This window comes from Bidens hawaiensis, unplaced genomic scaffold (genome assembly GCF_021521415.1).
Source record: "Bidens hawaiensis isolate Kalapana, Puna unplaced genomic scaffold, B.hawaiensis_p1.1 tig00009161_1, whole genome shotgun sequence".
Classification (NCBI taxonomy): domain Eukaryota; kingdom Viridiplantae; phylum Streptophyta; class Magnoliopsida; order Asterales; family Asteraceae; genus Bidens; species Bidens hawaiensis.
In genome coordinates, this window is record NW_027491675.1 from 226,491 (window position 1) to 236,753 (window position 10,263).

Consider the following 10,263-nt stretch of genomic DNA (forward strand, 5'->3'; position numbering starts at 1 on the left):
GTTTTGGTCGTTGATCACCATTTTAGTTTGATATAACCTCTTAAAATTTACATTTCTAAGGTAACGTATATAAGTACATTGTTTATTTGTTTTCTTGTGTTTTTTAACCACCATCAAATTTTATTATAAAACCAAATGATGCTACAACCAATATACTCACAACATCATTACAACACACGTCATCATAAAAAGTCAATCATGACTACCCGCCTTTACGTTTATATTTAAATTAAAACTACACCACCTCTCTAATATTTTTATTTATACTTAATAATCAAATTAGTTATAAAAATTACGTCGACCAAATATTTATGTGCGACATTGGTCATAGTGTTCATACTTGCATGTTAACATTAACTATGTCTAATATTTTTATTTATACTTAATGATCAAATTAGTTATAAAAATTACGATCAAATATTTATGTGCGAAGTTCGCATAGTTATAGTGTTCATACTTGCATGTGGAATTATAGACAAATCTTGTAACATTATTTATTTCTTTGAACGGCTAATCCAGATTAATGCTGGTGTTTTAAGTCATAGTTACGATCGTATTAAATAATATACCATTTTTCTCCAAACCTACTTGTCCAAATAATTTATTAAAAAAGATATGCATTTATGATTATTAAAGTATGACCGTGTGATGAGTAAATGTTTTCTTAAAAACTTGTGATAGAAGGTTAAAATACAGGAAAGCTATTTGCTGTCCACACATATTAAGAGCTAATATTTGTTTTTAACATTTAGATAAATAATAAAAAAAACTGGCCTGAAGTAATTTTTCTAATCCTACATATTGGTTGGAGGCTTGGGTTTTTCAGTGGAGATTCAAATTTAAATCCCATTTGTGTCATTTTTGAGTGGATATTGACAATGAAATATTTGAGCTATACCTTTTGCAAAGGCTGTTAGATCGAACCCGGAGCCCACCGGGGTTTTCGTCCCACTATGTGTTACGCCAGAGAGTTTTGCTCTTGTGGTGGCACAATAACTGCCAAGTGGCAGTCGGCGGTATGGTTTCCCGATGGAACGTCTAAGCCAAACTCTGAAGCCAGCGTGGGCCCAGTTAAGACAAATAGTCTGGTCAGAGTGGGGCATCGGAGCTCTCCAAATTTGAAGTGTGCGATAAACAAAATACAAGAAAGTCGCCGGTTAAAAAAGAGTAATTTTTTCTATAACGATTTATTTTTTATTTTTTATTTTTGTCAATTATGGATTTTGAACGGATTGAACTCTTGAAATATTGATGCAGATATTTGAAACATTTTTAACCCAATTCATAATCTCTTTTATAACGAATCGTCTTTTAAACCAAACCTCTTATGAATTCTCCGGTCAGACTAGTTTTAAAATAAATCTAGTTAACATTACAAATAATATTAAAATTAAAAATACATTTGTAGTTATTCTAAAACAAAATGCAAAAGATTATACTTTGGTGTGTTCCCAACTTTGTTGAAATATGAAACTTGAATAAATAAATGGAGCTGTAATTGAGATTTTAATAGGAAAATAAAATTATATAAAATTTTGGACCGATTGAAATGATACACAATAACCAAACCGTTCTACGGCCGATTGCAATCTAACCGGTCGGTCCAAATACATATGTGTTTGGTTAGCAATGGAGTTGAAAACAAAACCATAAAAAATACCAAATATCATAATAGAATAAGAAAACACAAAGAACTTAATAATATTCAACATCTATAATTGATGATTTCAACTTTTGTCCCGGGGCAAAACGGTGGCCTTGAGTGGATTCTTCATCACTACCGTAAAAGCAAAAGTCTCAGTCGGGTCGGGTGGGTTACCCGCAACCGGAACCCATTTGAATGCATGAACCATTCGAGCCAACAACATGTGAACATGCAACGTACCCAAACTCCACGCCGGACAAATCCTCCGGCCGGCTCCAAACGGCAGCATCTTGACCCCCCGCATCCCGGTCACGTCCACATCCACCCCTTCTCCGCCCTCCAAAAACCTCGCGGGTCGAAACTCCTCAGGCGCTTCCCATGCCTCTGGATCCTCGGTCAACCAAGCGGTATAAAACTCCACATTCACGTCCGGTGGAATGACGTACCCACCGAGCTCTGTCGGCTGTGTTGCCGCGTGCGACAGCACGAAGTGGCTCGGTGGGTGCCTCCGGAAGGTTTCTTTAACCACCGCCGATAAATAAGCCATGTCCTCAACATCACTTTCTTGAATCATTCCATTCACACCAACCTTTTCCACTATTTCTTTATAAAGCTTTTCTTGAATTTCTTGGTTCATCACTAGGTGGAGCATGGCCCACTCAGCATGGCCCACTCCACCGCGGTAGCGCTGGTGTCAGTACCAGCATTAATCACCTCTGACACTAGCGTCACCAACTCTTCCTCCCCTAACCTTCCCCTCCCAGCCGGTTCAAGGTCATAGAGCGAGTCTATGTAAGCAGCTCCAACCGGACTCACCATCTCCAAACCATCCGGTTGGAGCTGGTTAACACTAGGGTTTTTCAAATTATCCTCCCGGCTTTCAAGAAAAGCTCTTCTTGCTCGCACCAACGGGACCAAGCACTCCATCTGCCTCCTCCTCAGCTCCTTCGCTGCCACAAGTTGGCGGTGAAACAGAGGGAGGAGCACCGGCATGAAATCCGGAAGCTTCGGCAAGGTAATCATCATCACATCTTTAAGTATACTCTCAATATTCTTAATCTTTTCCTTAGAAATCCTCGCAACAAAACACAAACATATCAAAATACTACAAATTGTAAGCCTACAATTACTCATCACCTCCACAAACCCCTTTTGCGAATTCTCCAACTCCAACATCTTCAAATGCTCCTCAAAAGCCCATTTCCGGATCCAACTACACTGTCGAATTCGGGTAGGGTTTATCAACTCGGTCACAAAGTTTCGCCGCAGGGTCCGCCAAAGCGGACCATACTGCGCCGAGTTGATAGCACATTTTCCAACACTAAACAACAATCGTATAGGCGAGTCGGGTGGCCGGCTAGCGAAAACCGCACCCTTTTGAACCAAAGCTTCATGGATGAGATCAGAGCTTGTGACAATAACCAGGGTACGTTGTCCCATCTTCATGGTAAAGATCGGACCATACTTAGCTCTTAAGTCACGCACCACATACATAAACGGACGGTTTTGCATAATCACTTGAACCAAGTTGCCGACAATCGGCCAGCCGGGTGGGAGGTTTGTGGTGGTGGAAGAAGGCTTGGACCGTTGTGACCACCACCAACAGCATAGGAGGCATGTTATGGTGGCTAGCGCAATGTCAAAGAGTTCCATTTTGATTTTGGAGTGTGTATGAGAGTGAGATAGTTGATGGATATATAAAAGGGTGAATAGTAAATGAATTGGTAACTACCCACTCCTGAATATATTGAATATGATTGGCAGAAAATATTTATTATTGGTGGGGTTGTGATTATTGTATTGTTGGTAATTGTAAATAGATGTGAATTGTACAAGACTAGTTAGTTGATCTGGTTAGAGGCCCAAGTTTAGGCCCACTAATTTAAGGTCCGGTTAATTTCTTCCATTAGCAAAATGGCAAGAATGAGTTTAATTTTTTAAACTTTCACTACAAGAAAACTATTTTGACCCGATCGCTTAACTCGATCACACGTCGTCGGGACATAAATGTCGGTATACATGTACCTTTCCCGACGGCAAGTGGTTACAAAATGTTTTGTTGCGAATTTCTTCTTCATTTAAAAATAAATGTAAAAAGAAGCATTAAAAAGTTTTGACTTTTGACTATTTGTTTATATATGAATGAGTTAAAAATATGTTGACTGGAAAAAATTTAATATATCGTTGACAAACACTAACTTAATAAATATTTAAGATTACATGTAATCATATTTACATATTTTGAAATCATACTCCTTTTTTTGGATGTATGAAATTAACGCAACTTTCATTATGGTCAATTGAAATTGGGTTCTCCGCGTGAAAGGTAAATATAGAAAATAGAGATTTTTTTTATTTAATGTGAAAGATACCTAGAATCATAAAAATTGACTAGTGTTTTTCTTGTTCATGACATCTGCGGAAATCTTAAAAGTGATATAAGCTTTCCTTGGGGCATCCATGAAATTAAAAAAAAAAAAAAAGAGAGAGAAAGTTGGGTACTAACTTCGAGTTTTGGGTTATTTACCTACCAACAATTCGAAGGGGGGTAATAATAAAAATGGCTCCTTTCGGTGACATTGTTTTACAACACATGATTTGAGTTGCAATCTCGTTTAAAAACAAGATGAGTCTTCTTTTATAAAATCATGGTTGGTGCATTAGAAGTTAGGAAACCAAAACCCAGCTTTTTGTTGAAACTTGAAAGTAACATCCTGATTTCTATGAAAATTCTAACGTATATTTTCATTTAAATATTTTATTTATAGAAAAATAAAACGATATAGTTGTAAGAGAATTTTAATGTTTACGGAAAAAAGTGAATGATCTTTGAATCTAAAGGATTAACCTTGTTCTTATCACGCCTCTTATGATTTTCAAGTTTTTGGATAAGTGTAATTCCTCTTCATTGTTCTTGAATTAAAAATGTTAGAATTCATGATTAAATCAGGTTTCAACATGCGATTTTGGGGATGATTGGGATTATTAAGGTTGGAAATCACATGGTGATGAGTATGAAACCTTTATATTAAAGCACAATTATAGTTGCATGTTATGGTTTGGTATAAAAATGACTATAAAATGATAGTGCTCACAATGTTGATGAGGTGATGTTGCTATAAGAACTTAAATATTGACTTCATGATTGTATAAGCGTACTTGATTTCTAAATAATTATTTGTTAGTAGGTGTTTTACATTATTGATGAACCATAAGTTGTTAGTATAATATTTTGGTAAAACTTATACATGTAAGTTGAGTTGAAAGATGATAATCTTGATAGATCTAATGTTCATTATTTATTTGTGGAAATGCTTAACTTAATAGTCTTTGTTGGATAATAAGTGACTATGAGCAATTTGATATGATCTGATAATTGATATTCACTATTAAGATTAGGGATCAGAAAATTGGTACTGGTATCGATTGGTAATGTTGGTGTCGAATCGGTACCAAATTTTGAGCTTTAGTATTTTCCATGAAACATTGGTACCGTATCGGTACCAAACTGAACATTTCGGTACCGGTACCAAATATTTTCGGTATTTGGTACCGGTACCAAATGTTGGAATCGGTATTTTCGGGATCGCTATTAGTCGATACGAGTACCATCCCGAGCTCATTAGTCATCCCTAATTAAGATTGTGACATGAAAAAGTATGTTTTTCATTAATGTTTGATGTATATAAAAATATATACATCTTTTAAGCATTAAATAATCTTCAAAAATATACCTTTTATTATATTATCTTGTTCAAATAGCTACTTATTATGTTATTTTCTACTTTTAGGTTTATTTCAGTCTCAAACGAAGAAGCGAGTGACTACACGAAGAAAAAAAAAAGAAAATTAAAGAAATTGTGTATCAGCCAGCCTAACACGCCCCCATGTTTCAAGGACCACACACCCGTGGTCACCTTCTCAAGAAAAGACAAAATCAAAGATCAAAATCACAGGGCCGTGCCTCACCTACCACACCCCCGTGGTCACCTTCTCAAGATAAGACAAAATCTGATGGATCAAACACGGGACCGTGTCTCATGGACCACACCCCCATGGTTATCTTTCCAAAAAAAGACAAAATCAGAGATCAAAATCACGGGGCCATGCCTCACATACCACACCCCCGTGGTCACCCTAACCAAATAAGATAAAATAATAAGAATCTATAAACTAGAACACAGGGGCGTGCCCCCTGTATCACACCCCCGTGATGAGTCAGCAAATGTACGATCTAGCAAAGCATTTATTAGACATGGACAACTCACCACGGGGTCTTCCCGTCCACCACGGGGTCGTGTTCGGCTGCCCAGATAGCCTATAAATAGATTGCATGTCTCATTACGTTAGGTGTGTTTGGAAAGGATTTGGACGGATTTATCACTTAAAAACACTCACTTTACACACAAATTGAAGATCTATTGAACGATTTGAAGGCTTGGAGGCATCCATCATCATCCATTATCATTGAAGAAAGTTTCATCATCAATTTGGTTAGATTGTTCTAAGTTTAGTCATTTGTTTGATATCTCAATCTTCTTTAATGTTCATTGTCATGCTCATCATGAGCTAAACTTCCAATTACTATCTAAATCTATGATGAAACTTAACTCCATTTGATGATTTTATTAAATATGTGATTTAGTTTTTGTGAAGTAATGATTATTTTGCAATTATTCTTTGATGAAACTTGTTTGTGATCTTAATCCATTAATTCAAGATTGACGATTAATATCTTTAAAACAAATCTTTATTATCATTCATGATTCACTCATGTTTTTGGAGACTGAAAATGGTAAAAGAAAATCTTGATATTTTTATCCATAACATGTTTCCTTGTGTTGGACTTTGAAAAGATGAGATACATGCTATGATCAGTTTCTCTAGTTTTGGTCCATTCTAAAACAAGATTGTTAAGTACGATTGATTAGGTTGTCATGCTAGTTAAAGAAATCACATGTTAAAGGAATGTGTAATTATAGTCTACTTAAATCAACCAAGGGGGTTGTGTGACTAAACTATAATTCCCTAAAAGTTGTTAGGATTTGTGTTTGAGAAATTTAAGTCAATCCTAATCTTTATACTCCACTAAAACTATTTGCTTAATTAAATTGATATTCTTGTGGTAGATATGAAGTTACGCATTCTGCTTTCTTTTATATCATAGGGTAATTCACTTAGAAATGAGTTGTTATTCTATTTTATATTCTAAAAGCAAGTTTATCACAGATTCATAATATAATAGTCAAAGAGGAGCTAAGTGAATTCTTGATTTAGATGGTAACCTTCATATATTGATTTTCTCGTCTAAAATTCGTCTACTTGTTCACCTACTTTACTTTAATTTAACAAAGATTTAGTTTAAAAACAACCTTTAATGATTATTACTTCCAGTTAACTTATTAACAAAGATTTAGTATTGAAGATATACCGTGTCCTTGGATCGAACTTGGTTCTTACCAATACTATTCTATATATGCGATAGGTACACTTGCCTATTTTTGTGTGGTTTAGTCTTACTGGAAATCATCTTTATAAATTTAAAACTCGATCTTGTATGAAAAACAATCAATATTTATATACCCTCACGCACACATCAATGTTATATGCCACGTACATGTTGCTTAACACTTGAGATCATCATCAGTCATCATAACTATGATTAAGTGGTTAATGAAGATTCTACATCCAAGACGGGGATTAACCATGGACATCAACCGCCAAGGCATCAACCATCTTTTTGACATCTCACATGTCTAGCTATAAACAGAAGACCTGTTCAAACTTAATCTTCACACGTTTGCTTTATAACATTCATACATACTTTCAAAGATAGTCTCTTCCACATTCAAAGAAGAATTCAAGCTTCAAAATAAAAGAAGAGGATATCAAAGTTAGAGCAAATGAATAGCCTTTTCAACCTATGAACCTACCTCTTGCTTGTGTATTTGAGGGATCATCACTAGAGTTGTCCTAGTGATTGGACAAGTGAGGATTCATCATTTTATTGATGATCTAAGAGCGTAACACACTATCTTGATATATTGTTGTTATTGTATTGCTTTGGAAAACTTTATCTTGATATAAAGTTTATCTATGTTGGGAGATTACACTATCTTGATATAGTGGTTGAGAGAGTTAACTATCTTGGCATAGTTAAACATTGAAGAATTATGAAAACATGTATTGGTGTAGCTAGTGAAGAAGGCTATCACTTCCTTTGAAGAATGTTGTGATTATATCGGTGATCCCTGCTGTTTAGGGAGACGATAGTGAAAAAAACTCTTAATCGTTGGATCAGGAAGAGAACGCAAAATGGATTAGTTATCATCCAATTAAAGCTTTATTGTTTTCTGCACATTTATTGTTTATATAAAAGTGTATGTGACAAAGGTGATAAAATATGTTTACGGGTCAATGAATATATATAAATGTATGATGTTAATAATATATAAAAGTGTATGTGGCAAATGCATGTAGGCAATTTGAAATACAAACTGTACAGTACACACAATACGTGTATAAACTTACACAAAACAAAATAAACTATTTTTATTATTTTAAAAATAAAACTAAATATAATAAATAAGAATAATACTAATAACATACACTTTTAACATTTCATATGAACACTCGTAATGTCACCAACACGGTACGTGAATTTGTATAGGCAATACATGAATATGGTATTTGACACATTTGACGAACTTTAAATGAGGATATTATGGTATTTTATTAAGACAAATTGGAAATAAATAATCTCACATTATGTATATTGATAGATAATAATCCTACATTTAAAAATCACTATCAATGGTCCAACCTTTCAACTATTTTTGTTTAAGTGGACATCCGTTAAAAAACACTTTGCGTCGTTAAGTTTTTTTCCGAGTTTCAAACCAATGCTTTAGGGCTTTGATCAGAAAAAGGATACGAGTCAACTGATCATGTCACCACCAATGTTTTCAGACGCGAGCCGGACGTCGACCGGACGCCTTACTGGGTCAAAGGTTGGACCGACCCGGGAGGGCGGACCGACCCGGATGACGTCATAAATAATATATATATATAAATAATATATATATATATATATATATATATATATATATATATATATATATATATATATATATAATTACTAATTTTTATAAAACTTCAAAAAACATAATCCAAAACATACATCAAATACTAGTATTAAAAGTTAAAGAGTTAATGGCCATTTTTGTCCCTGTGGTTTGCTACTTTCGCCACTTCAGTCCAAAATTTTTAATTTTGTCAATTTAGTCCTCATAGTTTTAAATTTTAGCCAATTACGTCCCTTCCGTCTAACGGCATCCAAGTATGCCGTTAGTTTAAGGGTATTTTTGTCTTTCTCCTTTTAATTTTGAGTTAATGTCATTTTAGTCCCTGTGGTTTGATATCTTTGCCAATTCAGTCCAAAGTTTGAAAATTTGTCAATTTAATGTTCAGTTTAATTCAGTTTTTTTTATTTTGTATTTTTTTGTTTATAACCCTAAAGAGCATAATTCAAGCCCAAAACCATCGAGCAACCTCAAATACTGGTATGCATTTACTCTGTTGACAACAGTAATCATACCCCCCCTATATTTAGTTTCTAGACATTTCCTAAAATCTTCTCCATGGTGGAATTCAATGGTAAAGTGGTCAAGGTAATTCCCTGAAATCAAATTATACACAAAAAACTAAAAATTGTTTTGTTGATTAATGTATAATAGTTGATTACGACCCAGATTTTCGTTATGATATGTTAATCTCTAAACCCTAAATATTATGCATTCATCAAAGAAACGATTTTTAGTTTTTTCCGTACAATTCGGTTTCACGGAATTGCTTTGACCACTTTACCATTTAATTCCACCATGGGGGAGAGTTTAGGAACCGTCTAGAAACTAAATACGAGAGGAGGGGGTATGATTACTGCTGTCGACAGAGTAAATGCAGACTTGTTTTGGGCTTGGATAATGCTCTCTAGGGTTATAGAAAAAAACTGACTTAAATTGACAAAATTTCAAACTTTGGACTGAATTGGCAAAAGTATCAAACCACAGGGACGAAAATGACCAATAACTCAAAATAAAAAGAAGAAAGACAAAAATACCCTTAAACTAATGGCATAGCTGGATGCCGTTAGACGGATAGGATGTAATTGGCTAATATTTAAAACTATGAGGACTAAATTGACAAAAATACAAATTTTGGACTGAAGTGGCGAAAGTAGCAAACCACAGGGACGAAAATGGCCATTAACTCAAAGTTAAAACATAAGTCTTAAAACATAAATAAGTCTTCCAAAACATGCATCACAATCCAACAATCCAAAACATACATCAAGTCTAAACATAAATATCTTAAATTCTTAAATCAACATCCAAGTCTAAAACAAAACATAACTAAAAGCTCCATCCAATATGTTTAGAACGCATGAAAATCGCCATTGTCGTCGTCCTCCTCCTCCTCCTTTTCATCATCCAATTCAATCACTTCATCAACAAAAGCTTCGTCTACAATTTAAAAAATTGACAAAACAAACTAAAATTTTGAAAGCTTCGTCTACAATTTAAAAAATTGACAAAACAAAATTGGTTGTGTACATCATT

The 10,263-nt window shown here is 34.5% G+C and overlaps 1 pseudogene; it reads right to left on the minus strand.

The window, feature by feature from the left end:
* Positions 1-1,672: 1,672 nt before the first annotated feature.
* LOC143531427 (cytochrome P450 77A3-like) lies at positions 1,673-3,298 on the minus strand (annotated as a pseudogene).
* Between the last annotated feature and the right edge of the window lie 6,965 nt (positions 3,299-10,263).